Source organism: Geotrypetes seraphini, chromosome 1, assembly GCF_902459505.1.
Source record: "Geotrypetes seraphini chromosome 1, aGeoSer1.1, whole genome shotgun sequence".
NCBI classification, from domain to species: Eukaryota; Metazoa; Chordata; class Amphibia; order Gymnophiona; family Dermophiidae; genus Geotrypetes; species Geotrypetes seraphini.
In genome coordinates, this window is record NC_047084.1 from 335,552,579 (window position 1) to 335,580,317 (window position 27,739).

The 27,739-nt window shown below is 48.2% G+C and overlaps 1 protein-coding gene across 8 annotated transcripts in view; it reads left to right on the top strand.

Annotated features, from left to right (window-relative positions):
• GPRIN3 (GPRIN family member 3) overlaps nucleotides 1–27,739 on the top strand; it is a 187,673-nt gene that overhangs the window by 150,453 nt on the left and 9,481 nt on the right. For 5 of the 8 annotated variants that reach the window (XM_033958903.1, XM_033958930.1, XM_033958950.1 and 2 more), the window contains one exon: nucleotides 3,966–4,075. The exons of the other annotated variants lie outside the window; for them this stretch is intronic. The gene's annotated coding sequence lies outside the window, so the exon portion shown is untranslated. The remainder of the gene's footprint in view (nucleotides 1–3,965; nucleotides 4,076–27,739) is intronic. 8 annotated transcript variants of the gene reach the window in all.

Below are 27,739 nucleotides of genomic sequence, written 5' to 3' on the forward strand. Positions count from 1 at the left end.
CAGGGGAAAGGAAGGAGGGAGGCTTTTTTTTTTTTTTTTGCGGGGCAGGGAGGGAAGGTTGTAGGCAGGCAAGCAGGCTGGCTTTGGCCAGGGAGGGAGGGAGAGAGGTAGACAGGCAGGCAGGCTGGCTTCGGGAGTGGGGGTGGGACAAAGTGTGGAAGGCAGTGAGAGGGACATGGGACGGATGCACTGGGGGCACTAAGGACTTGGGAAGGAGGCACTGGAGGTACTAAAGACATGGGAAGGAGGCACCGGAGGCACTAAGGACATAGGAAAGAAAGAGGGAGAGAATAGAAAGGGACAATTCTTGGGCCTGAGTGCAGAAAGAAAGTAATGAAAGAAAGGATACACAGACAGAAGGAAACGCAACCAGAGACTCATGAAATCACCAGACAGCAAAGGTAGGAAAAATGAAATTTATTTTCAATTTAGTGATCAAAACGTGTCAGTTTTGAGAATTTATATCTGCTGTTTATATTTTGCATTATATTTGTCTATTTTTCTATAGTTACTGAGGTGACCGAGCTCACGGAGATGGGGCAGAAACGGGGTTTTTAAATTTTAGTCCTAGTAGTTTGCCGGTCCACAAAATAATTATTTTATTTCTGCCGGTCCACGGGTGTAAAAAGGTTGAAAAACACTGCACTAGAGAGTTGCGCAGGGACAGAAGTCCCACCCGTCCCCGTGAGGAATCCCTCCGTCCTCACCCATCCCTGCGAGGAATTCCACCCGTCCCCGCGAGGAATCCCCTTCATCCCCGCCCGTCCCTATAAACTTCAGAAATAGTTATTTCATTTAATTATACTACTGAATTTAAGGCTCTGATAGAGACCCATTTACAAATAAGCAAAGATACTTTATTAATTTGGAAATATTAATTGGGAAGAATACATACTTTTTTTAAACCGGTTTCTACCAGAGCTTCTAATGTAAATATAAAATATAAATACTCAGCTTATGAGAACCCCCAAGCTGTCAGCTGAGGACTTCCATTGCAGTTGGCCGGGGGGTCCTTTTTGCCAAGCTTGTCAGGCAGCAGTAGCGTCCCTGAGTCACAGATGCTGGCACCTCAGTGGCTCATGGATGTTGCCAGCGACTGCTGTGCTTGGTGGAGGGGAGTTCTGGCCATCTCTAGAGGAGATCCTCTGCTGGCAGTGCTTGGGGATCCCTACCAGTCACAGCAAGGGTCAGCAAGTACTTCAACACTGTAGAAATAAAACCAGAAATGCATTTCCTTTTCTTTTGAACACAATACAAAGACATCTGCTATACACATTTCCCAAACTAACATATTTTGGTCAATAAATTCCGTTTTTTATCTTTGTTGTCTGGAGACTTATTTTTCCATAAAGTTGGTCCCAGTTTCTTTTTTCCACTTTCCCATCTTCTGTAAATTCTTCTGTTGCTGTCCATTGGTTCCTCCTACCATGGTCCAGCATTTATCCCTTTCTCATCTTTCGCCCCTGCCCCCCAGTCTCATGCCCAACATTTCTCCTTCTAACACCCCTCTCCAGCACCATGCCACATCTCTCTCTCCCTTCCCTTCACCACTATGTCCAACATTCCTCCCTCTTGCATCCATTTCAATCTGTCCATTCCACCACAATATTTCTCCCTTGCATCTGTACCTCACTCCCTCCCTATGACCAAAAATTCTCCTTTCTTCCATTCCATTCCCTGTGTACACAACCATCTCTTTCCCTCCCTTCCTCTCTCCCAAGTCCATGCCTTCTGTGTCCAAAACCACATTCTCTCCCCCACCTCAGCATCTCTTTCCTTCCCTTCCTCTCTCCCAAGTCCATGCCTTCTGTGTCCAAAAACACACTCCCTCTCCCACCTCAGCATCTCTTTCCCTCCCTTCCTCCATCCTCTCTCCCAAGTTCATGCTTTGTATCCAAAAACGCACTCCCTGTCCCACTTCAGTATCTCTTTCCCTCTCTTCCTCTCTCCAAAGTTCATGCCTTCTGTGTCCAAAAACGCATTCCCTCCCCCACCTCAGCATCTCTTTCCCTCCCTTCCTCCATTCTCTCTCCCAAGTTCATGCCTTGTGTCCAAAAATGCACTGCCTCCCCTCCTTTTGTGTTCCGCGTTTGCCCAGCCCTCATCTTAGCAACTTTCTCAGCCAAATGGAGCTCAAGCCGCAATGCACGTCTTCTATTTCCTGCCTGCCCTGCCGCGTACACATAGCCGACCAAAAGTCTTCCCCGATGTCAGTGCTGACGTCGGAGGGCAGGCTTTGCTTAAGCCCTCCCTCCGACGTCAGCTTGACATCAGGGAAGACTTCCGGTCGGCTATGTGTGTGCGGCAGGGCAGGTAGGAACAGAAGATGAGCCTCGTGGCTCGAGTTGTATTTAACCCCGCGGGTCCTCCATCGTCCTTGGGGCGCCCCCTCTAGGTACGCCACTGCTTAGCAGGAAGGGGACCTCTGGAGACTCCTAAAAACAGCAGTGGAATAGACTCAGGGCAGAAACATAGCCATTGAGACCACAGTGTACACCTGAGACCAAGAAGAGGAGTGGGTCTGGGGCACAGCAGCCCCTGGGAGCGGGTCTGCGGCAAAGCAGCCCCTGGAAGTGGTTTTGGGGCAGAGCAGCCCCTGGGAGTGGGTTTGGGGCAGAGCAGACCCTGAGAGAGTGGGTTTGGAGCAGATCAACCCATGGGAATGGGTTTGGGGCAGAGCAGACCCTGAGAGTGAGTTTAGAGCAGAGAAACCCATGGGAGTGGGTTTGGGGCAGACCAGCTTCTGGCAGTGGGTTTGGGGCAGAGCAGCCCAGGGCATTAAAAAAAGACTATTGGTGCCCAAGGTAGAGAAGCAGTTCGGGATGAGATGGAAGGCCTCTGGGGCCCAGTCAAGCCCAAGGTCCAGCAGCAGAACAGCATCTGGGAGCCAGCTCAAGGCAAGGGCTTTGGGGGCACAGTTGATGCTCAATGCCCAGCAGCAGAAGGGTTCCTGGGGATACAGCTGGAGCCCAGGCCCATCAGAGGCTCCCAGGACTGCTGTCAGCACTCTGAGCCCAGAAGAGGCAGAGGGCCCTGGGAGTGCAATTGGCATTCAAAGTCTAGAAGAGGCAAAGGCTCCTCAGAGTGCAATCAGCACTCAGAGCTCAACAGCAGAGGCAGGCTAAGCTAAACAGACTCATCCTTCAATGGATGTCCAGCAACCACCAGTCCAGAGCATTCCAGCAGGAGGATGAGATTTGGGGACGGACAAGGGAAAAGATTCAGGAGCAGATGCTCAAAACTAACTCAACACAGCATAGGCCAAATGGTCTTTATCTGCCTTCATTTTTCTATGTTTCTATCTTAGCCTACCTATCCATGCTATCTACTATCACCTCCTCTCCCTTAGAAATCCAACATACTTGTCCCAAGCTTTTTTGAATTCAGATACACTTTGTTTTTCTCTACTACCTCTACCGGGAGGCCATTCTAAGCACCACCCTTTCTGTGAAAATGCATTTTTTGAGGTTACTTCTGAGTCTATCCCAATTCACCTTCATTCTATGCCCCTCATTCCGGTTTTCTTTCAATTGAAAGAGACTCGCCTCATGTGCATTTATGCCACATAAATATTTAAATGTTTCTATCATATCTCCCCTCTCCCACCTTTCCTCCAAAGTATACATATTGAGATCTTTGTCCCCATATGCCTTATAATGTAGACCACCAACCATTTTAGTAGCCTTCCTCTGGACCAACTCCATGCTATTTATATCTTTTTGAATTGGGGTCTCCAGAATTGTACACAATATTCCAAATGAGGTCTCACCAGAGTCTTATACAGGGGCCTACTGGCCATTCCTCTCCCTGTACAGCCAAGCATCCTTCTAGCTTTCACCGTGGCTTTTTCAACCTGTTTGGCCACCTTAAGATCATCACTTACTATCGCACCCAAGTCCTGCTCCTCTTTCATACGCAAAAGTTCTTCACTCCCTAAACTGTACTGTTTCCTTGGGTTTTTGCAGCCGACCAGAGACCAAGGAAAGAAAGCAGCAGATCCAACTATGAGCATCGGAGCTTTTACCACCGTGGCCTGTGTTTAAAACCCTAAAGTGGCTTCATAAAAGGGGGCGGGGTATGTATTCTTTGATCCATCTCAATTGGAAGATGTTTATTTCTCATAAAGTCTGATTTCAAATCACATTTATTATTTATGATTTTTGTAAGGTATCTGCGGTAGGAGAGGTGGTTTATAAGGTGGATGATTAAAGAGAGTGCACATTTTAGATTCCTTTTTATCAAGCTGTGGTAGTGCATTTTAGCACAAGCCAGCGAGGTAAATGTTCCAATGAACATCAGAGCCTTTACCTCACCGGTCCACGCAAAAACGCTCTACCGCAGCTTGATAAAAGGGGACCTTAAATAGGATTGTGTTATCCTTATTTCTTATATTTTCCTCTTGTTTTCTTCTTCTTTGTTATATTAACTCTTCTCTCTCTCAGGATATGGACTTTAGTAGATAATATTTTCTAAAATTTCATAATTTTCCTGTCATTTTGGTTTTTTCCTTTTTTTCACTTGTACTAAAGATTATATTAAATTGAAATAAAAAAAAAACAAACCCTAAAAAATTATCCAGACATGTTAATCATCCTTCTACGTTCTGGACATTAATGCAAATATGTGCAGAATCCTGAAAGTCTAATTTTCTGGTTCCAAGGCACATATAATAAGACTCTTTGAATATATGGTTAATTAGTCTGGCCCTGCAGTACATATAGCAACCATTAAGAAAACTGTAGGATTCAATCGGTAGGTTTCACGCTGTAATAATAATAATAATAATAACTTTATTTTTCTATACCGCCATAGTCAGGCGACTTCTAGGCGGTTTACATTGTAAGAAGGCTGGACATTCAGCGAATAACAAAGGTCTTAGTACAGTACAATGCTTATACAATACAATAAATCTACATATAATACAATACAGTGAGTCTAAATACAGTACCATACAATAAGTTTAAATACAGTACCGAACAAAGAGTCTAGATGCCGTACAATAGTCTAAATGGTAAACTTACATATTAATTGGAGATCTAAGGGTAATGAGTGTCTGAAAGATTTAGAACATCCATGAGGGGGGTCTTAGTGGGGGAGGGGACCGTTTTAGTCAATGAATTTAGCGAATAGGGTGTTTTGATCGATTTGCGGAATGCATTATAAGTCATATTTGGTTCGTTTATGTGGTTTTTCAGCCAGGTTTGCTGTCTGTTCGCTTGGAACTTAAAGGTTCTGTCCAAGAAGGATTTGTATCTGCAGCCTGTAGTCTTTGGGTATGCAAAGATGTTTTTGTTTCTGGTCGTTCTTGTGGGGTTGTGTAGGGTGAAGTGAGTTTGTAGGTATGAAGGTGCTAGTCCCCAGGCTTGTTTGAAACAGGTGCAAGCGAATTTGAATAGAATTCGCGCTTCTATTGGAAGCCAGTGCAGCTTTTTATAGTAGGGGCTGATGTGGTCGTTTTTTCTAAGTCCGAAAATTAGGCGAACGGCGGTGTTTTGTATTAATCTTAGTTTTTTTATTGTTTTTTGTGGGATGCCTAGGTAGATGATGTTGCAGTAGTCAAGAAGGGATAGGATAAGTGCCTGTACCAGCAACCTGAATGATGAAGGGTCAAAGAATTTTTTTATGGTTCTTAGTTTCCATAGCGTGTTAAAGCATTTTTTCACTAGTGAGTTTGTGTGGTCAGTCATAGTTAGGTGAGTGTCAAGAGTGATACCCAGTATTTTTATGTTTTTGGAAATTGGGTATTCGTGGTTGTTTATTTTTATCGATGTTTTCGTAATTTTGTCATTGGGACTAGCCAGAAAGACTTTTGTTTTCTCTGCGTTTAGTTTTAGTTTGAAATTAGTGGTCCATTTATCGATTTCGGTCATTGTGTTTGAGAGATTATCTACAGTTTCTTTTGTGATGTCGTTTAAGGGTATAAGGATGGATATGTCGTCCGCATAAATGTAGTATATTAAATTTAGTTTTTGTAGTAGGTGACCTAAGGAGGAGATATAGATATTGAAAAGTGTGGGGGATAGGGGGGAACCTTGAGGCACGCCTGAAGTGCTGAGGAGGCTTTTTGATCTTTGGGGATTGGAGTGATTAGTATATGTCCCATTTTTTTGTTTAGTGTTCCGTTTGCAAGGGCGGATGTTAGCCATGCAAAAAGTTGCTTTTTAAATTCTAGGGGGGCAATTGTCATGATTTTAGGGGGACATGTGTCAAGTAGGCAGTTAGATTTGGTGTACTTGTTAAATAAATTTAGGAATTGCTGCCAGTTTGGGTATTCGAGGTGGTCCCATAGCATGTCTACTCTGGTGTCTTGTATATAAAATCAGTCCCCATTTGCACTTATGTATTGTCCTCTCCAACTTATATTGGGTTGGAAAGAATAAAATTACATTAACCAACAAGGCTTTTCAGGTTTATTTGGATTTGAGGGATTACCTTTCTTGTTAAATGTGTTAAAGAGGTTTACAATCCAATAAAATAGACAGGAAATGGAGCTACATTATCTGACAGGATAGAATAGCAAATGGAAAATATAGATTTTTTTTTTTAACCCAAAAAACAAAACACGTAGTACATCCATTGTAATCTAGTAGAACAGAAACGTTAGCTTTAGATGTGTGCATGTTGTTTGGATGTCAAAGTTGGTAGAGACTGGGAATACTATTGTTTTTACCCATAAAAGCAATGATTCACAGAAGTTAGTTGAACAGTCTGTCACCAGCTTTCACGGCACACTCCAATGTAACTTTGTCTGGTGTATTATTCATCTCTCGCTGCTCCTATTTCTGGGCTCTCTGCCAGTGTGAATAGTTGTGTGCAGCAGACTGCATGCTACCACCTCCAAAATGTACTTGCTTGTTTTGTCAGGCTGCTGCTGCCTGCTGGGTAAGATCGGTCAATTAGCAGCGGGAAAGGGAGAGACCTACCCAAAACCTGGAAATGATGATACTTGAGTATGACAGGACTGTTTTGTCAACCTACCTGTGTTCTCTTCCAGCTTTGTGGTGGGCTGGTTTATTGGAGAATGATTGTATCAAAAATGGTGCGAACTGTTCTAGATTAAAGCCAAGTAAAATAAAGCATCTAATGTTCACAAAATACAGTAAAAGAGCCAGAAAGACTAGGGACAGGAGTGAACGAGAGATTGGTAGAGATGGGAGCTGTTAGTTTAAGTACTTTTAGTTTGACTGCGTTTGTCAATCAAGTCCTAAAGGAGCTGCAGCAGTCTATAAAAAGGGCCTCTTCACCCCACTCCTCCAATCTTCAACTTAGGTGTAGGGGGAAGGGTAGGGTTACCAGATTTTTCCGAAGGAAAATCTGGTCCCATGGCCACGCCCACCCGTTCCATCTGGGTCTTGCCCCTTTCCGTCCCCCAGCCCCGCCTCCAGATGGCATCCATGCATGCGTGGATGTGATGCAATGACATCACACGCACGCATGTGTGACATCACTGCATTGCATCCACATATGTGCGGATGCCCCTTCCCAATGCGATTTTGACAGGAAGCTTTTCAAAACCCAAAGTGCCAGGTTTTGAAAAGCTGTCCGGACCCCCAGACATGTCATTGAAAAGGAGGGCTTGTCCAGGGAAATCCAGACGGCTGGTAACCGAGGGAAGGACGAAAAAGGGATGAGTTGCTGACTCCTAGATTTTGGTGAAAATTTATCAAGGCTCAGGTTAAACCAGAGAGCCGTGCAGCTTGCAGAACAGGAAGATTTTGCTTGCTATAGAACCTTAAATCCCTCTAGAGCAGCCATCAGTTTATGCAGTTGCCCTGTATGTTTGTAGAAGCAGTGCAATTAAATAAAGTGTATTTTTCAAGGATATGTTTAACAGCAGCCAATTTAGTTAGTGTTATCTCCTGCTGGGCCCACTTACCGCTTATTTTTTTATGCCAGAAATAGGGAGCATTGCTGGCATTGGGTAGTAGTGTGTACCTTTGCATGGCTGTTGTAAATTTCAAGCACAATATTGCAAGCATAGATAGATTTAACTCTTTATTTGGCATTGTTGCTCAGAAACAACATGTATCTTTTATGTCTAGACTAGAGAATGACACAAGGACAAAATATTCCCCGTCTTTGTGGAAACTCATTTTCTCGTCCCGGTGAGTTCTTTTCCTGTCCCTGCCCCATTCCCGCAAGCTCTGTCCTCATCTGCACAAGACTCAAACATTTTAAAATCATAAGTGTTTGAGGCTTGTTCAGTTAAGGCAGAGCTTACAGGAATGGGGCAGGGGCAGGGACAGCAACAAAACTCGCTGAGACGGGATAGGGAAGCTTGAGTTTCTGTGGGAACGGGGACAAATTTGTCCCCATGTCATTCTCTAGTAAAAATTTGAGTGCCTGAAATGTAGGCCGGGGTTTGAAAGGCCTACATTTCAGATGCCTAAGTTTCAGAGTATTCTGTGAAATTTAATTAATTATATTTAATTAATTCTGTGAAATTAATTCTGTGAAATATTTAATAAATTCTGTGAAATTTAATTTAATTATAAAAAAATTATAATTTATTTGAAAATAAAGGAGCTGACACTTTGAAGAAAGGCCTCGGAGTGAAGGTTCAACCAGGCTTGGTTTCCGAGACAAAAGCCCCTTTTCAGGAACCCATAATTTAAGCTGGAAAAAACAAACCGCTAGAATTTCTAGCAGAAACTGTGGCAAGAATGTTCAATGGAGACAGGAGGAGGAAAGCGGGATGCACTGCTTAAATGGTAGCGGAATGACATCATAATTTAAATGGCTCCCCCCCAAAATGCAAATAGCAATAAAGCTTTGAATAAGGAAAAAAATAAATGGAAACCTCATAATCGGCAAAGTCTTCAAAAGAGCCAAAGGGAAAAAGACAGAAAGAACAAAAATTAATGACAACACTTAGAAAACCAGCCGGAAAAAAACTGCAAATGCCTAAATAGGAAGATAAGAACAGCCCTATTGGGTTAGACCAATGGTCCATCAAGCCCAGCAGCCCATTCTCACGGTGGCCAATCCAGGTCCCTAGTACCTGGCCAAAACCCAAGGAATAGTAGCATTCCATGCTTACCAATCTAGGACAAGCAGTGGCTTCCCCCATGTCTTTCTCAATAACAGACTATGGAATTTTGCTCCAGCAAATTGCCCAAACCTTTCTTAAAACCAGTTACGCTATCCACTCTTACCACAACCTCTGGCAACGCATTCCAGAGCTTAACTATTCTCTGAGTGAAAATATATTTCTTCTTATTGGTTTTAAAAGTATATCCCTGTAACTTCGAGTGTCCTCTAGTCTTTGTAATTTTTTACAGAGTTAAAAATCGATCCACTTGTATCCGTTCTATTCCACTCAGGATTTTGTAGACTTCAATTGTATCTCCCCTCAGCTGTCTCTGTTCCAAGCTGATGAGCCCTAACCTTTTTAGTCTTTCCTTATGCAAGAGGAGTTCCATCCCCTTTATCATCATGGTCGCTCTTCTTTGAACATTTTCTAGCACCGCTATATCTTTCTTGATATAAGAAGACCACAATTGAACACAATACTCCAGATGAGGTCGCACCATGGAGCAATGCAGGGGCATTATAACATTATTAGTCTTGTTAACCATCCCTTTTTTTTAATAATTCATAGCATCCTGTTTGCTTTTTTTGGCCACCACCACACATTAGGCAGAAGGTTTCATCGTATTATCTACGATGACACCCAGATCCTCTTCTTGGGCGCTAACCCCCAAGGTGGGCTCTAGCATCCGTAACTGTGATTCAGATTATTCTTCCCAATGTGCATCACTTTGCATTTGTCCACATTAAATTTCATCTGCCACTTGGATAACCAGTCTTCCAATTTCCTAAGGTCCGCCTGAAATTGTTCACAGTCTGCATGTGGTTTAGCAATTTTGAACAATTTAGGCTCCTTTTACAAAGGTGCGTTAGGGCCTTAATGCGTGGAATAGCACGCGCACTAGATCTTAACTCCAGCATCGAGCTGGCATTATTCTAGAAGTGTACCGTGCAGTTTAGCGCGCGGTAATTTTGTGCGTGCCCTAAAAACGCTAGCGCACCTTAGTAAAAGGAGCCCTTAGCGTCATCTGCAAATTTAATCACCTCGCTCATCATTCCAATTTCCAGATCATTTATAAATAATTTAAATAGCACCAGTCCCAGTACAGAACCCTGTGGCACTCCACTATTTACCTTCCTCCTTTGAAAAGAATGGTCATTTAACCTACTGTCTGTTTTCTATCCAATAACTAATTCCTAATCCACAACTGAATTTTGCCACCTATCCCATGACTTCAATTTTCTCGGGAGCCTCTCATGAGGAACTTTATCAAAAGCGTTCTGAAAATCTAGATACACTACATCAACTGGCTCACCTTTATCCACATGTCTATTCACACCTTCAAAGAAGTCAAGCAAATTGGTGAGGCAAGATTTCCCTCGGCTGAACCCATGCTGACTCTATCTCATTAAATCATGTTTATCACGAGAGCACACACAGTGGTACCCTATGATGGTGTGTGGCTAAATTGTGAGCTTTGCTCGTGCTGGAAAAGCTGACTTAGTTAAACGCTGAGGTTTAGGTTTTCCTGCCTCGTTTGCTTACCTTCCCACACTGAGGATTAACTTTATTTTCAAAGAAATTATATATTTGTTTTTATTAGATTTCACAGAATACTCTGATACAGAGGGTGATTTTGTGTTTTGTCAGAGTTGTCGTTGCACTCCCTGCTTGGTTTTATGGACTTATGCAGCTCTTTTTCTTTTGCCTGCGTAAACAGACAAAGTTATTAAAGACACATTTGAACCTATATATGGCACGGATTGACATTTGAACATATATTCGATTGTCCCTGCATTTAATTGTCCATCTCAGTAAAGATGACCATTTTTGTAACTTTGAGTGCCATAAATCAGATTTTGCACTTTTAGAATGAGAGTCTTGTTAAAGAACCATCTCATCATTAGTCCTGTGATTCACTTCCACAAATGTCAGTGCCATTAGCTTCATAAATATCAAATCAACAGTATTATGAGAAGAAAGGTTGCACTCAGTGATTAAACTGGTTGAGAGATGCCCTGTGACATTAATGGTTTTCATGTTCTGCTTTTCTTACAAGAAACCAAAATGTATTAAAATAAAGACATGTTAATTTAATCATGTATTTGTAATGGGTATAACTAATGGGCAGACCTGATGGACCATTCAGGTTTTTATCTGCCGTCATTTACTATGTAAAATAGACATTTTTCAAAATACAACACATTACACACCACTACAGTGGCCACAAAATCTAGCATGCCAGGATGTGGCACAGTCTAATTTTTTTGTGTGTGCTTTAGTTATCTTAAGATCTCACAGTATGCAAATCCTCTTACAATAGGTGCTATTTGCGATTACAGAGTCCCAGTACTGGTGCATCTGCAGTCTTTTGTGGTCTCTTATTAGCCAGGATGTAGATCTCAGTTGCAATAATATGTTACCAGACTGAACAAGCATTTATTTATGAAAAGAATAGGCATAATAACTATATAGCAGTCCAGGAAGGGTTAATATTTCACAACACAAGATGCTTTCTCAGGTCTGCAGTCAGTAACCTGGGAATATTCAAGAAAACCAAATAATTTTATTAACTAATACCCTGTACTTTATAATGATTTAGCGTATAAACAGGCGTTTCTAATATTCCCTGTGACATGCAGTGTAAAACATAGTTACATGGTAAAAGAGGCAGTTTTCTTATTCATTCTTCTCCGTCCTCCTCTCTGATTTGCCACTTGAGTATATAAATTCCCCTACTTAAACTAATAGGCTCCCACTCAGGTATTTTACTTCCCAGGGCTGGCACTAGTGGCACTAAAGAAGGGTTAAGCACAGCTAGCAAGGGGGCCTTAAGCACATGCACATGCTCAAGGCTTGCTGCATTCCATCACACCTTACATGTTTTTTTGAAAAGGGTGAGATATGGCAGGTTTTGAGCCTTGGACATGTACTCAAAGGCCCTGCATTAGCCATGCTGATTCTTCTTTGGTTCCACAGGCCCAGGCTGAGGGTGACAACTTCATTGCTGTTCATTACTTTGAGGTAATTTGTAAACTCCTTGATACTTTTGCCTGCATGGCATTTCTGTGTGCACTTATGGTCTCATGTCTAGACAGCTGTAACACTGTTTAAGCAGGCACTAACACCAGTCTATTTAAATGTTTCCAAACTGTCCAGAGCACAGCCATTTTAGTACTTTATATGCTAAGTGATATGACCATATCTTTCTCATAGGAGGGGCCTTAGGCCCCCTAGGCCAATCAGGGCCATAGGCCCCCTTTCCCAGTGCATCCTTGGATACACTGGGAGAGGCCTAAGACTGGCATTGCTCCCCCCGAAGGCCCCCCCGCGATTCGGTACCCCCCGCCATGATCCGGCAACCTCCCCTAGCAGAAGAGGAGGCCGATCTTTGGGCACCGGCACCAAGCACAGGACATGCCGGTGCCCAGATGAGGGTAAGAAGCGTCGGGGGGGTGCCGGATCGCATCGGGGGGGGGGGTGCCGGATCGCGGGGGAGGCGCTCGTAAATCGAGCCATGCTCGATTTCTGAGGCACCGATTTTGCAAATGTTTTGCTCGTCTTGCAAAACACTCACAAACCGGTGCACTCGTAAACCAAGGTACCACTGTATTATGAAAACCACACACACCCAGATGTGTATCTCCTGAAGAAAAGCAGATGCATCCACAACACCCTGGATAACCTGAGGGCCCCTAACGCTATGACCTCTGTTAGAGCAGTTTAGTTAAGAAGCTGTTTCATCACCGGATTTTTTGTTCCTAAACAAGGCATACATAATACTTTGCCTGCTTGTACTGTGCAGTATGCTCACTGAAGATTCGTACTGCTACACTAAAATGTGACACACAAGCATTTTATTTAAACAAGCACATTGTATTTTGAATGCTTAATTGGAGCTTACAGCTTTTTGTATTTGACAGAAAGGTTAAAAGATTATCCAGCAATATACTGTAAACTGTGGTGTGCAAGTGTCATTCTACTAACCCAGGGGTATGCAATTATCCCAGGACAAGCAGGCATGATATTCTCATATGTGGGTGACGTCATCTACGGAGCCCCGATGCGGAGCTTTTTCAAGCAAACTTGAATGAAGATTTTAAGTTTGCTCTGCTGCTCCACGCATGCGTGCCTTCCTGCTCCACTAGAGGGCGCATCTCCTCCTCGTGGTCTCCAGTTCAAATTTTTCCGCTGAGCCTAGAAGACGTGTTTTTTTTAGGCTCTGCCCCAACTGCCTTCTAGCACCGTGATTTTTTCTCTTTTTTATTGATTTAGTCGCTGTGCGCGTTTTTTAAATTTAATTTCATCTGTTCCTGCTTCAATTTGACCGACCCGGAGGCTTCCGGGTCGCCGCGGCCGCGTGGCTACTTGGGCCTCGGGCCAGTTTCGTTTTTCTATGTCCCGGCCTTTGACCGGCTTTAAAAAGTGCACCCGGTGCGAGCGACTTCTTTCCATCACAGACCCGCATCGCCGGTGCATCCTCTGCCTGGGGGCCGCTCATCCAACCGACTCCTGCCCCCAGTGCACTACTTTTCAGAACCGGGCCCTTCGTCGAAGAAAAGCCCGCATGGCAGATCTTTTCACTGCCGACCAACCCTTTACCTCGGCCTTGACCTCAGCCCCGAATACCTCGGCACCACCTCGAGACTCGACCCCGAAGACCTCGGGACAGCAAAAAGCCTCAGCTCCGGGTAAGTCTCCTCTTCCTTGTTCAGGTTCCACACCAGCGAAGAAGCCATCCTCGGGGACACCGGCAACGCATGGTGGAAGCCCCATGCTTTCAGCCCCGGCGAAGCGTTCCAAGCCTTCGGCCCGTGCCTCCACCACAGGGGAATACTCTGATACGAGGTCGCCCCCGGTGGAGTGCACCGAGGCATCGGACATGCCCTCGATGCTGTCCGTGCCCGTTTTCCAGGACCTGCTCCGAGCGATGATCTCGTCTGAGCTGTCCGCGGCACTTGCCCATCTACAACCGGCCCCGACCTCGACCTCGCGTGCGCCGGACCAGCCTGAGCCTCGCGTCGAGCCCCCTCGGGGCAAAGTGCGCCAGCTTCGCCGCATTCCATCCTCCTCGGATTCCTCCCCGAGGCGCCTGAGACGCTCTCCCTCCTCGGACCGCCGCGGGGCAAAGCGTCGCACTAAAATGACCGAAACCTCAAACCGCCGTACCTCTAAGAAGGCCCGGAGTTCTCCCACACTACGAGGCCGTTCACCGACGCCCTGTACAGGACCACTGAAGGTGACTGAGTTATCACTCTCCAACCCTCACATCCTTCTAACTCCCCCTCGGACCGGGGATCCGAGCCGAGGTCCCAGGCTTTCGCCGAGGGAGTCCGGGTCGAGGTCACCGATTCGACATCGATCGGTACCCCGTACCCCGGCATAGTCTCAAAGGGGCTCCTCGAGACGACGTAGAACCTCGACCCCGGAACACTGCCACAGTGTTTCCCCGGTCTCGGAGCGCGGGTCAGAGCATGAACCTCGATACTCGAGGGAAGCCTCCCCGTCCTTCTCCACCCGACGGAGGTCTCGTTCACCGTCCCCACACGGGGCCCCGGGAACGTCTCGCCCCTCCTTCACTCGCTTTGTCCAGGAAATGGGCCACGCTCTGGACTTAGATCTCCAGTCTGACTCAAGATACTCTAAAGAGTACCTGGCGGAACTAGATTTACTGTCACCGCCCAGAGAGTCCCTTCGCTTATCGCCCAATCCGGTACTCCAACAGGCTTTCTTCAGGAATCTGGAGACCCCCCCTATATGGTAACAGCTGTCCCCTCCAAAATGGAGTCCAAATACCGTACAGTACCATACCCAGGTTTTGAGCAACCACAGCTCTCCCACCAGTCGCTGTTGGTAGAATCTTCCCTGAAAAAGGCTCACCCCTCCCGGGTCTCAGCAGCGTTCCCCCCAGGACGAGAGGGTCGGACCCTGGACAAGTTCGGCAGAAGACTGTACCAGAACTCTATGATGGCCTCGAGGGTACAAAGTTACACTTTCACCTTCACGTCCTACTTGAAACATCTCATTGGACTGTTGGGAGCCTTTGCGACCGACCTGCCGGCCTCATGCCAAGGAGCCTTTAACCTGCTACTGGAGGTCTTCCCCAACCTACGCCTCCATTTATTTCACGCAGCCTATGATGGCTTCGATCTTTCCTCCAGAGTGGCAGCCTTCGCTATCGTCATGCGCCGCCTAGCCTGGTTACGCCTCGTCGACATGGACCACAACTTACAGGACCGGTTGGCTAACCTCCCCTGCGTGGGCAAAGAACTTTTTGATGACACTATCGAGGCAGCTACAAAACGTCTTTCGGAGCACGAACGCTCGTTTGCCTCCCTCGTTTGGCAAAAACCAAAACCACCAGCGTCCAGGCCGTTCAGGGCCCCTCCTCGCCGCTACCTTCAAAAGTCTACCCCTGCCTTCTCACGGCCTCCACCCAGACGCCCGCAAGCTCACCATCGGGCTCTGCCCAAGTCCCAGCCGCCTGCGACTGCCAAACCATCCCCGTCCTTTTGACGGGATAAGCGGATGGGGGCTGGCCCCCTCCGCCACAGCCCCAGGCCTCCTTCCCATTGGGGGACGCCTCAGAGCCTTCTACCAGCGCTGGGAACAAGTCACGTCGGACGCATGGGTCCTTGGCGTGATCTCATCAGGATACTCTCTCAACTTTCGGGAAAACCCTCCAGACAACCCTCCAAGGGCGTGCCCTCCCAACCGAACTCAGTTACCCCTCCTTCTATCAGAAGCTCGAGAACTGCTTCTCCTACGGGCAGTGGAGGTGGTTCCCCATGACCAACGGGGAAAAGGGTTCTACTCCTGTTACTTCCTGGTACCAAAGAAGACGGGAGACCTGCGCCCAATCCTAGACTTGAGGAGGCTCAACAAATTTCTGGTGCGGGAAAAGTTCTGGATGCTTTCCCTACCGATTCTCTACCCTCTCATCGACGAGGGCGATTGGCTCTGCTCCCTCGATCTGAAGGAAGCCTACACACATGTTCCAGTGCACCCCGCTCACCGCAAGTACCTGCGCTTTCAGGTGGGGGACCTGCACCTACAATACCGAGTCCTCCCCTTCGGCCTGGCATCGTCACCCTGAGTCTTCACGAAGTGCCTCGTGGTGGTCGCAGCTGCCTTACGCGCGCAGGGCCTCCAGGTATTCCCCTACCTAGACGACTGGCTGATCAAAGCCCCGTCCAGGGAGGGGGTTATCTCAGCGACCCGACAGACTATTATTTACCTTCAAGGTCTGGGGTTCAAGGTAAACTTCCTAAAATCCCAGCTGCGCCCCTCCCAGTCCTTACAGTTCATCGGGGCCGTGCTGGATACGGTTCGACTCCGCTCCTTCCTTCCCCCTCAACGTCAAGAGGCGTTAGTAAGTCTGAGTCGAAGGATTTCGCTGCTGGCAGATGATGACTCTTTTGGGCCACATGGCCTCTACCGTCCACGTGATACCCTTCGCCCGACTCCACCTGAGGATTCCTCAATGGACCCTGGCCTCCCAATGGCGTCAGGACCGGGACCCAATCGACCGTCCCGTGACAGTGACTCCTTCCTTGCAACGATCGCTCCTCTGGTGGGCCGACTCTTCAAATCTATCCAAAGGTTTACTTTTTCTCGCCCCTCCACACAGCAAGGTACTCACCACGGATTCGTCGGAGTACGCTTGGGGAGCTCACCTGAACGGCCTACGCACTCAGGGGATGTGGTCAACAGAGGACCGCCGCTGCCACATCAACGTGCTGGAGCTTCGGGCCATCTATCTCGCCGCTGTGGCTTTCCAACATCTGCTCCACGACCAGGTGGTTCTCGTCCGAACCGACAACCAGGTAGCAATGTACTACATAAACAAGCAAGGGGGGACGGGGTCTCGGTCCCTCTGTCAGGAAGCCCTGCGTCTCTGGAAGTGGGCAATCTCCAACAACACCTTCCTTCGAGCGGTGTACATACAAGGGCTGGCAGACAGACTCAGCCGCCTCCTTCAGCCACACGAGTGGTCGCTGCACGCTCAAACCTTACGACAGGTGTTCGAGAAGTGGGGAACTCCTCAGATAGATCTGTTCGCTTCCCCCCTCAACCACAAACTCCCTCAATTCTGCTCCCGGATATACTCCCCGGACCGCCTCGAGGCCGACGCCTTCCTCCTAGATTGGGAGGGAAGGTTTCTATACGCGTTTCCGCCTTTTCCTCTGATTCTGCGGACGCTGGTCCATCTTAAAACATTGCGAGCCACTATGATCTTGATTGCTCCTCGGTAGCCAAGCCAGCCTTGGTTTTCCCTTCTACTTCAACTCAGTACCAGAGATCCACTGCCTCTGCCTCTGTTTCCCTCTCTGCTATCGCAGAGCCAGGGTTCGCTGTTGCATCCAAATCTTCAGTCTCTTCGTCTGAATGCTTGGTTTCTCTCCCCCTGACTTCTCTCCCTGTGTCGCAATCAGTCAAGGAAATACTGGAAGCCTCGAGGAAGGCCTCGACTAGAACTTGCTATTCCCAAAAGTGGACCAGATTCTCGTCCTGGTGCTCCTCGCGCAACCAGGACCCAGCGTCGGTCCCGGTCCCCTTGGTCCTGGAGTATTTGCTCCATCTTTCTCACTCCGGCCTGAAGACCAACTCCATTCGGGTACATCTTAGTGCAATTGCTGCCTTCCATCAACCCCTGGAAGGAAAAGCCCTTTCACTCCATCCCTTAGTTTCTCGTTTCATGAAAGGTCTTTTGAATGTCCACCCTCCTCTCAAACCTCCCCCGGTGGTTTGGGATCTTAATGTGGTCCTGGCTCAACTCATGAAACCCCCTTTTGAGCCATTAGACAAATGCCATCTGAAATTTCTCACTTGGAAGGTGATTTTCCTGCTCGCACTCACTTCCGCTCGGCGGGTTAGCGAGCTACAGGCGCTGGTGGCGGACCCACCTTTCACTGTATTCCATCATGACAAGGTGGTCCTCCGCATTAACCCTAAGTTCTTGCCTAAAGTGGTGTCTGATTTTCATCTCAACCAGTCCATCGTCTTGCCAGTATTTTTCCCCAAGCCCCACTCTCACCCCGGAGAGACGGCGCTACACACACTTGACTGTAAGAGAGCTTTGGCCTTTTACCTCCAACGCACTCAGTCTCATCGGACAGCCCCACAATTGTTTTTGTCCTTTGACCCTAACCGGCTGGGTCGCCCAGTTTCCAAACGCACTTTGTCCAACTGGTTGGCTGCCTGTATTTCTTTTTGCTACGCTCAGGCTGGTTTCGCGCTGCATGGTCGAGTAACGGGACATAAAGTCCGAGCGATGGCAGCCTCCGTAGCCTTCCTCCGATCCACATCCATTGAGGAAATCTGCAAGGCTGCCACGTGGTCTTCGGTTCATACCTTCACCTCCCACTACTGCCTGGATACATTGTCCAGGAGCGATGGCCGTTTCAGCCAATCGGTATTGCGTAACCTATTCGCCTAAATTGCCAACTTCCCTCCATCCCTTTTCAATTAGCTTGGAGGTCACCCACATGTGAGAATATCATGCCTGCTTGTCCTGGGATAAAGCACAGTTACTTACCGTAACAGGTGTTATCCAGGGACAGCAGGCATATATTCTCACAACCCGCCCGCCTCCCCGAGGTTGGCTTCTTTGCTGGTTAAGTGAACTGGAGACCACGAGGAGGAGATGCGCCCTCTAGTGGAGCAGGAAGGCACGCATGCGTGGAGCAGCTGAGCAAACTTAAAATCTTCAATCAAGTTTGCTTGAAAAAGCTCCGCATCGGGGCTCCGTAGATGACGTCACCCACATGTGAGAATATATGCCTGCTGTCCCTGGATAACACCTGTTACGGTAAGTAACTGTGCTTTCCGGTCCTCAAGAGCCGGAGCCAGGGTAGGTTTTCAGGATATCCACAATAAATATGCATGAGATAGATTTGCTTCTCAAGGATTTTCTTCTCTGTGGATATCTTGGGATCAATTCCTTTTGTTTTTTGGCAGGGCATGCAAATCCATCTCATACATATTCATTGTGGATATCCTGAAAACCTGACCTGGCTCTGGCTCTAGAGGACCGGAATTGCCTACCCCTGTCCTAACCTAATAACAGGAACTAAAGCAGTGTTTATCCCAGGACAAGCAGGCAGCATATTCTTAATGTATGGGTGACGTCACCGACGGAGTCCCGGTACGGACACTTTTAACTAGAAAGTTCTAGTTGACCGCACCGCGCATGCGCGGGTGCCTTCCCGCTCGACGGAGGAGAGCGTGGTCCCCAGTTTCTTCGTTTCCGCGGAGCGAAGAAGACGCATGTGCTTTCAACGGCTGTTGAAATTTTCTACTTTGCCTTCCCGCTCGCGTAATTTTCTTCCTTTTTTGCTTTTTTCCCTTCGGGTTTCTTTTTCGTCTAAAAAAAAAAAAAAAAGAAATTCTTTAATTTGTCTTTTCCTTTATTTTTCTGGCCGGCCCCGGCGGGGCCTGTTGCCAACATACAGGCCTCCGGGTTTGATTTTGCGGAGGCCGTGTTTCCATTCATGCCCCCTCAGCCGGGTTTTAAGAAGTGCCAGCGGTGTGCACGCCCGACCTCTCTCACTGACCCGCACAATTGGTGCTTACAGTGCCTGGGTCCAGAGCATCGGGCTGACACCTGCACCCGCTGTGCTACTCTTAAAAAACGTACGTTAAAGAATAGGCAGATCCAGCAGAACATTCTTTTTGGCACCGGATCTGCCATGGAGTCTGCCACACCATCGACGGCGCCGCTAAAGTCGGTACCGACTACCTCCACACCGCCTGATCCTTCCTCGGGGTCGATGGCGTCAGGTAAGCCGGCTAAGAAGCCTTCCACTTCCCTTGAGCGCCCTCCTGCCACGGCGGCGACACCGGTCCTCCCGGCATCCAGCCGACCCCGTAAACGCTCCGCCCCGATTTCGGTGAGTGCCTCGTCATCGGCCTCCTCATCGCCGGGGCGTAGAGCAGCACCTATGGTACCGAAAAAGAAAAAAGCGGTACCAGTGCCTCCTCTGGACGACCGCATTGCGGCCATACTCCAAACTCAATTACAGGAGCAGCTACAGCAACAACTACAGCACCTGTTGCCAACAATATTGGCCCCGCTCCTTCCGGTACCGGACCGGCCCGAGCCTCGCTCCATACCACCGGAGTCGACTCCATTGGTACCATTAAACACGTCCATGCCAGTGCTCGCGGCGGAACCCATCAACCCTCTCGTGCAACTGCACTCTGATGCCGATCCTCTCCGACATCGGGACCGTCGCCAAGCCGACCGAGACCGGCACCGCTCCTCTTCCCCCGGTACCATCTCCATGCGTTCTGGCAAATCTCTCTCTAAGACTCGCCACGCAGAACCATCCACACCACCGTCCCGTCCTATACACACCGACGTCAGGGACCCGGACCTCTGGGAAGAATCCCAACCCGGTACCGACGATGAGGCTTCTTCAACCGACGAAGAGCCCTCCACAATCGATACCGGTTCCAAGCCTGAACAATCCTCGTTCACCAAATTTCTTCGGGAAATGTCAGCGGCTCTCTCTATCCCATTAGAATCTGACTCTAAGAAGTCACAGGCTTTCTTAGATGCCCTAGACTTCGAGCAACCCCCCAAAGAATTCCTAAAGTTACCCGTCCACGACATCTTACGGGAAACTTTCTACAAGAATTGGGAGAACCCTCTCTCGGTACCGGGGGCCCCTAGAAAACTGGATAGTCTCTACAGGGTCATCCCTATCCCGGGGTTTGACAAACCCCAACTACCCCATGAATCTCTTCTTGTCGAATCCACCTTGAAGAAAACCCAGGGATCCAGTATTTATGCTTCTACCCCTCCTGGCAGAGAGGGCAAAACGATGGATAAATTTGGCAAGCGCCTTTATCAAAATTCAATGCTTGCAAACAGAGCCAATAATTACACCTTTCACTTCTCCTTCTACATGAAGCATCTGGTTCAACAACTCTCTTCATTACAAAAGTATCTTCCTGAACGTAAGGTCCCTCTTTTCCAACAACACATTTCCAGTCTGCTCCAACTCCGCAAATTCATGGTGCGCTCTATTTATGATTCTTTCGAGCTCACCTCTCGAGCTTCGGCCATGGCGGTTGCCATGAGACGTCTGGCCTGGCTGAGAGTTTCCAACCTCGATGTTAACCACCAAGACCGCCTGGCTAACGCACCTTGTCTTGGTGATGAACTTTTCGGAGAGTCCCTAGACTCCACCACCCAGAAACTCTCTGCTCACGAGACCAGGTGGGATACTCTCATCAAACCAAAAAAGAAGACTCCGCCTGCTCGCCCCTATAGACAGCAGTCTTCATACCAATGCAGATTCTCAGCCAGACCTCTTCATCCACCTCCGCAACAACCTCGCTGATCTCGTCAGCAACAGCAAACTCAGGCTCGCTCCCAATCTCCTCAACCTGCCAAGCCTCTCCCTCAGTCAAAACCTTCTCAGTGCTTTTGACTCCTTTCTCCAGGGCATAGCCAGTCTCTCACCAGCGTTACCTCTTCCTCAACCTATCGGAGGACGCCTGCAACTTTTTCTCAGCCGTTGGGAGGTCATCACGTCAGACCAGTGGGTCCTTACCATCATTCGCCACGGCTACTCTCTCAACTTCCAGACTCTTCCACCAGACAATCCTCCCGTAGAGTCTGCTTCTCACTCCTCTCAAACCCTCCTCCTTCTCAAGGAGGTTCAATCCCTCCTTCTTCTCAATGCCATCGAAGAAGTCCCCCAAGACCAAAGGGGTCAGGGATTCTACTCCCGCTACTTCCTGGTACCCAAGAAGACAGGAGACCTACGTCCCATCCTCGATCTCAGGGACCTCAACAAGTGTCTGGTCAAGGAAAAGTTCAGAATGCTCTCCCTGGCCACGCTTTACCCTCTTCTCTCTCAACACGACTGGCTATGTTCCCTAGACCTCAAGGAGGCCTACACTCACATTCCAATCAATCAGACTTCACATCGCTACCTCCGGTTTCAGACACAGCACCATCACTACCAGTACAAAGTGCTACCCTTTGGCCTCGCATCATCGCCCAGGGTGTTCACCAAGTGCCTTATTGTGGTGGCGGCCTTCCTCAGGTCTCACAACCTCCAGGTGTTCCCCTACTTAGACAATTGGTTGGTGAAAGCACCTACGTCTCCGCTTGTGCTACAAGCCACTCAACACACCATCTCTTTCCTCCATATTCTGGGGTTCGAGATCAACTACCCCAAGTCGCATCTGCTTCCCACACAGCGACTTCAGTTCATTGGAGCAGTTCTCGACACCACTCTGATGAGGGCGTTTCTCCCCTCCGACCGTCAACAGACCCTGCTCCATCTTTGCCGCCAGGTGCTCCTTCATCACTCCATCCCTGCTCGGCAGATGATGGTCCTCCTGGGCCACATGGCTTCCACGGTCCATGTGCTCCCTCTGGCACGACTCCACCTCAGAACACCTCAGTGGGCTCTAGCCAACCAATGGTCTCAGACCACGGACCTTCTTTCTCATCCCATCTGTGTGACATCGTCTCTTCAGCGATCTCTTCAATGGTGGTTGAACTCCTCCAATCTTTCCAGGGGTCTACTTTTTCATCTACCCCCCCCCCCACTCCATGGTCCTCACCACGGATGCCTCCCCCTATGCATGGGGAGCCCACCTGGGAGAACTTCGCACAAAGGGTCTCTGGACCCCTCAGGAACGTCAACATCATATCAACTTCCTGGAACTCAGGGCCATGTTCTATGCACTCAAAGCTTTCCAACACCTTCTCTACCCTCAGGTTCTTCTCCTGTGCACAGACAACCAAGTCGCCATGTATTACATAAACAAGCAAGGCGGCACCGGTTCTCCCCTCCTCTGTCAGGAGGCCATCCGCATCTGGACCTGGGCCATGGCCCGCAATTTCTTCCTCAAGGCTGTCTACATCCAGGGCGAACAGAACTCCCTGGCCGACAATCTCAGCCGCATCCTTCAACCTCACGAGTTGACTCTGGATCCGACCACACTCCACTCCATCTTCGATCGGTGGGGCACTCCTCAGGTGGACCTCTTTGCAGCTCCTCACAACCATCAACTGCCCCTTTTCTGTTCCAGACTCTACTCTCCTCATCGTCTGGCCCCGGATGCGTTCCTGCTCAACTGGATGGGTCGGTTTCTCTATGCCTTCCCTCCACTTCCTCTGATGTTGCGGACGTTGTTCAAACTCCGCAGAGACAATGCCACCATGATTCTCATCGCTCCTCGGTGGCCTCGCCAACACTGGTTCTCTCTCCTGCTCCAGCTCAACTCCAGGGAGCCCATTCCTCTTCCTGTGTTTCCTACTCTACTTACGCAGCAGCATCAGTCTCTACTACATCCCAATCTGTCCTCGCTCCACCTGACAGCTTGGTTTCTCTCGGGCTGACCTCTCCACAGAATCTGTCTCAGCCTGTCCGTCGCATTTTAGATGCCTCCAGGAAACCGGCCACCCTCCAATGTTACCATCAGAAGTGGACCAGGTTCTCCTCTTGGTGTCTACTGCATCACCACGATCCCACCTCATTGGCGATGGAAACTGTACTGGACTATTTGCTCTCTCTGTCCGACGCTGGCCTCAAGTCTACCTCCATCAGAGTCCACCTCAGTGCCATCACTGCGTTCCATGAGCCTATCCTCGGAAAACCTCTTACGGCTCATCCCCTGGTTTCCCGGTTCATGAGAGGCCTCTTCAATGTCAAACCACCTCTGAAGCCTCCTCCAGTCGTCTGGGACCTGAATGTGATTTTGTCAACCCTCATGAAACCTCCGTTTGAGCCTCTTGCTACTACTTCACTCAAATTTCTGACATGGAAGGTGCTTTTCCTCATTGCCAGGAGGGTTAGTGAGCTGCATGCACTGGTTGCCGACCCACCTTTCACTGTTTTTCACCATGACAAGGTGGTTCTGCGCACCCATCCTAAGTTCCTTCCCAAGGTGGTCTCGGACTTTCACCTCAACCAGTCCATTGTTTTGCCTGTCTTTTTTCCCAAACCCCACTCTCATCCTGGGGAACAGGCGCTGCATACGCTGGACTGTAAGCGTGCCCTTGCTTACTATCTTGATCGCACCAGGGCTCACCGCTCATCCCCTCAGCTCTTTCTATCTTTCGACCCTAACCGTTTAGGTCGCCCTGTCTCTAAATGGACGCTTTCTAACTGGCTTGCTGCCTGCATTGCCTTCTGTTATGCTCGGGCCGGTCTCTCACTGGAAGGTGCTGTCACGGCCCACAGAGTCAGAGCTATGGCTGCTTCCGTGGCTTTCCTCCGTTCCACGCCCATTGAGGAAATCTGCAAGGCTGCCACTTGGTCCTCAGTTCACACGTTCACTACTCACTACTGTCTGGATGCCTTTTCCAGACGGGATGGACTCTTTGGCCAATCTGTGTTACAAAATTTATTTTCCTAATGGCCAACCATCCCTCCTCCCCCTCTGTTAGCTTGGAGGTCACCCATAAGTTAAGAATATGCTGCCTGCTTGTCCTGGGATAAAGCACAGTTACTTACCGTAACAGGTGTTATCCAGGGACAGCAGGCAGATATTCTTAGGACCCGCCCTCCTCCCCGGGTTGGCTTCTTAGCTGGCTTATCTTAACTGGGGACCACGCTCTCCTCCGTCGAGCGGGAAGGCACCCGCGCATGCGCGGTGCGGTCAACTAGAACTTTCTAGTTAAAAGTGTCCGTACCGGGGCTCCGTCGGTGACGTCACCCATACGTTAAGAATATCTGCCTGCTGTCCCTGGATAAAACCTGTTACGGTAAGTAACTGTGCTTTCCCAGCCCTATCCTGGAAGCACTCCACTGCCAATTCCAGACTTCGTTCCTTTCATCTAGCTGCCCCCTATCCTCTAATAAAATCCTAAGCGCACATGCGCGCTTAGGATGGCGTGTTTCCTGACGGTGTGCTGTGTCCCTCCATGTCGAATTCCATTTTCGAACACGGAGGCAGGAAACACGTCGGTGACTTCCTCCTCCCGCCCTCACTCACCGACAGAGAAACCTCCATAGGCTTTGGAACGGGGGGGGAGCGGCACAGGCGCCCCTGCTGGCATCTACTTCTCCCCCTCGCCTGCTCACCCGCCCGCCGCGTTTAACTTCAAAGCACTGTGCCATGTTGCCGCTGTGCTGCAGCTGGCCTCGCCATCTTCTCTCCACTGTGGCCCGCCCTCTGACAACTTCCTGTTTCCGCTAGGGCTGGCAGAAGTGGACAGAAGACGCCGATGCCAGCAACTGCGCGGCGCAGCACTTTTCTTTGAAGTTAAACACTGGGTGGGGTGGGTGGAACAGTTTTGAACTGGTTTTGCTCCTTCCTGATGAAAAAATGGGAGAAGGGGGCTGGGGGGGGGTAAAAATGGGTTTGGAGCTGGGACTGAAAATAAGGGACATATGAGGGAAGGAGGCTTTACTAGCGCCCATTAATGTAACGGGCTTAAACACTAGTGCCTGGAATAAATTACTTGAGTTTGTCCATCAATCCCCTTCCCTTCCCTTGTTTAAAAGCAGACTGAAAATCCACCTTTTTGATATAGCTTTCAATACTTAACCCTATTCCTCTGCCCTCCAACCCAGCCTGCTGATTAACCGTTCCCCTTAACTGTATCCATGACATCCTGTTTGTCTGTCTTGCCTATTTAGATCGTAAGCTCTTTCAAGCAGGGGCTGTTTTCTTACTCTTTGTGACTCTGTGCAGCACTGCGTGCATCTGGTAGCGTTAGAGAAATAATTAATAGTAGTAGTAGACACACAATCCGATTTCCAGTATAGCTAACATGATTTACCCCATACTTCCAATGAATGCAGCTGTGGGGATCATTTTCAAAGGGGGATGGGATTTGATATGCCACTGTTTCTGTGCGGTTTACACAATCAAAGCGGCTTATATGAGGTAATGAGGTGTTAAGTGACTTGCCCAGAGTCACAAGGAGCTGCAGTGGGAATAAAACTTACAACCTCAGAGCGCTAAGGCTCTAATCATTAGGCCACTCCTCCACTCCAAAGGCTTCTATGGTACTTTGAAAGTGCTTTGAAAATGAGCCTCTGTATTTCATATATAATCATAATAAATATCCCCCAAACCAAATCAGTTAACTGAAAGAGAGGGCCCAAATTGTTGTTATTTATAACAGTGGTTCCCAACCCTGTCCTCAAGGACCATCAGGCCAATCAGGTTTTCAGCATAGCCCTAATGAATATGCATGAAGCAGATTTGCATGCCTATCACTTCCATTATATGCAAATATTTCTCATGCATATTCATTAGGGCTAGCCTGAAAACCCAATTGGCCTGGTGGTCCTCCAGGGAACCACTGATTTATAACAATGAGTCTCTCTGGCTGTGCTTCATTTTTTGAGGTTGCTTCATGACTGCAAAACTCAGTGTCACAAGAAGGCCAATATGGACAAGCTACACAGTAAGCCCTGGTTCACATTCAACATGAGTCTTTTCTCACTGTGATTGTATTATTTAAAATGTCCTTTTTTTTTAAACTGAGAAACTGCAGTCACATATCCAAAATGAGATACGTTAGGAAAATAAATTACAATATTATAGTTTTTGTTTATGTACAAATGTCTCCTGACCTCAGAATCCACCATTCATTCTGATGATCAGATTGTCTGAAAAGCAGCAGCCGACTTTAATCCTCTCTCTCTTTAATACTAATTTACTTGACCCTGGGCAATTTTAACCTAAGATGATTAAGTGGAAAAGGAAATGAAAGGAGAAACCCACTTCTGGATTACATCTCCAAATGATTAAAGTAGTGTGGGTGCCCCTTCAGACAAACATCGGATGGCTGATGATTCAATTACATTTCCTCATATTGAAAATCTTTTGTTCTTTCCATTTACCCTGAGGGAAGGAGTTTTTGACTCTTGGGAACTAGTCAAGAAATGGGGCTAGATTCACTAATCTGCCCGATACATGGCCGATCCGCGGCAGGCCGACAAATTCACTAAGGATCAGTATGCAAATGGGGGAGATCGGAGGAATGCCCCCCACCGACCATATGGATCACTAGTGAGTAATCCTAAAGCATGCGAACCGGTTTTTAAAAAACTTTTTAAATACTTTACTTACTTTTAAATACTTTTAAATACTTTTTAAATACTTACTTTTTAAATACTTTTAAATACTTTTTAAATACTTACTTTTTAAATACTTTGCGAGCCCATGGTTTTATTAACCCACTTTAAACCTGCGGGTTAAAACCATGGGCTCGCACTGCAGGGGAAGGGCAGGAAAGTTGGGGCAGTGAGTCAGGGCGGCAAGACAGATTCTGGGCGCAGGGCAGCGAGTCGGAGCAGAGAGCAGGGCGGCAAGGCAGGAGAAGTCGGGGCTGAAAGGCAGGAGAAGTCGGCAGAGACCAGGAAAGGTCGTGAGCGACTGGTCCCCACCTTTCACTTCTTTTTTGATTGGCCAGCCCAGTCGGTGTTCCTGAAAAAGTTTAGTGAATTGCATCCTTTCTGCTTTGCATGCCATTTCCCCTCATATGCATGTGCGGATCGGAATCGGATCGGCCAGGAGGTTAGTGAATCGGTAAGCTTTGTGAATCTAGCCCTAAGCACATATTACATAAGAACATAAGAAGTGCCATCTCTGGAACAGACCCTAGGTCCATCAAGTCCGGCGATCCGCACACGCAGAGGCCCCGCCAGGTGTACCCTGGCATAGTTTTAGTCCCCATATCACTCTAAGCTAGTGATTCCCAACCCTGTCCTGGAGGAACAC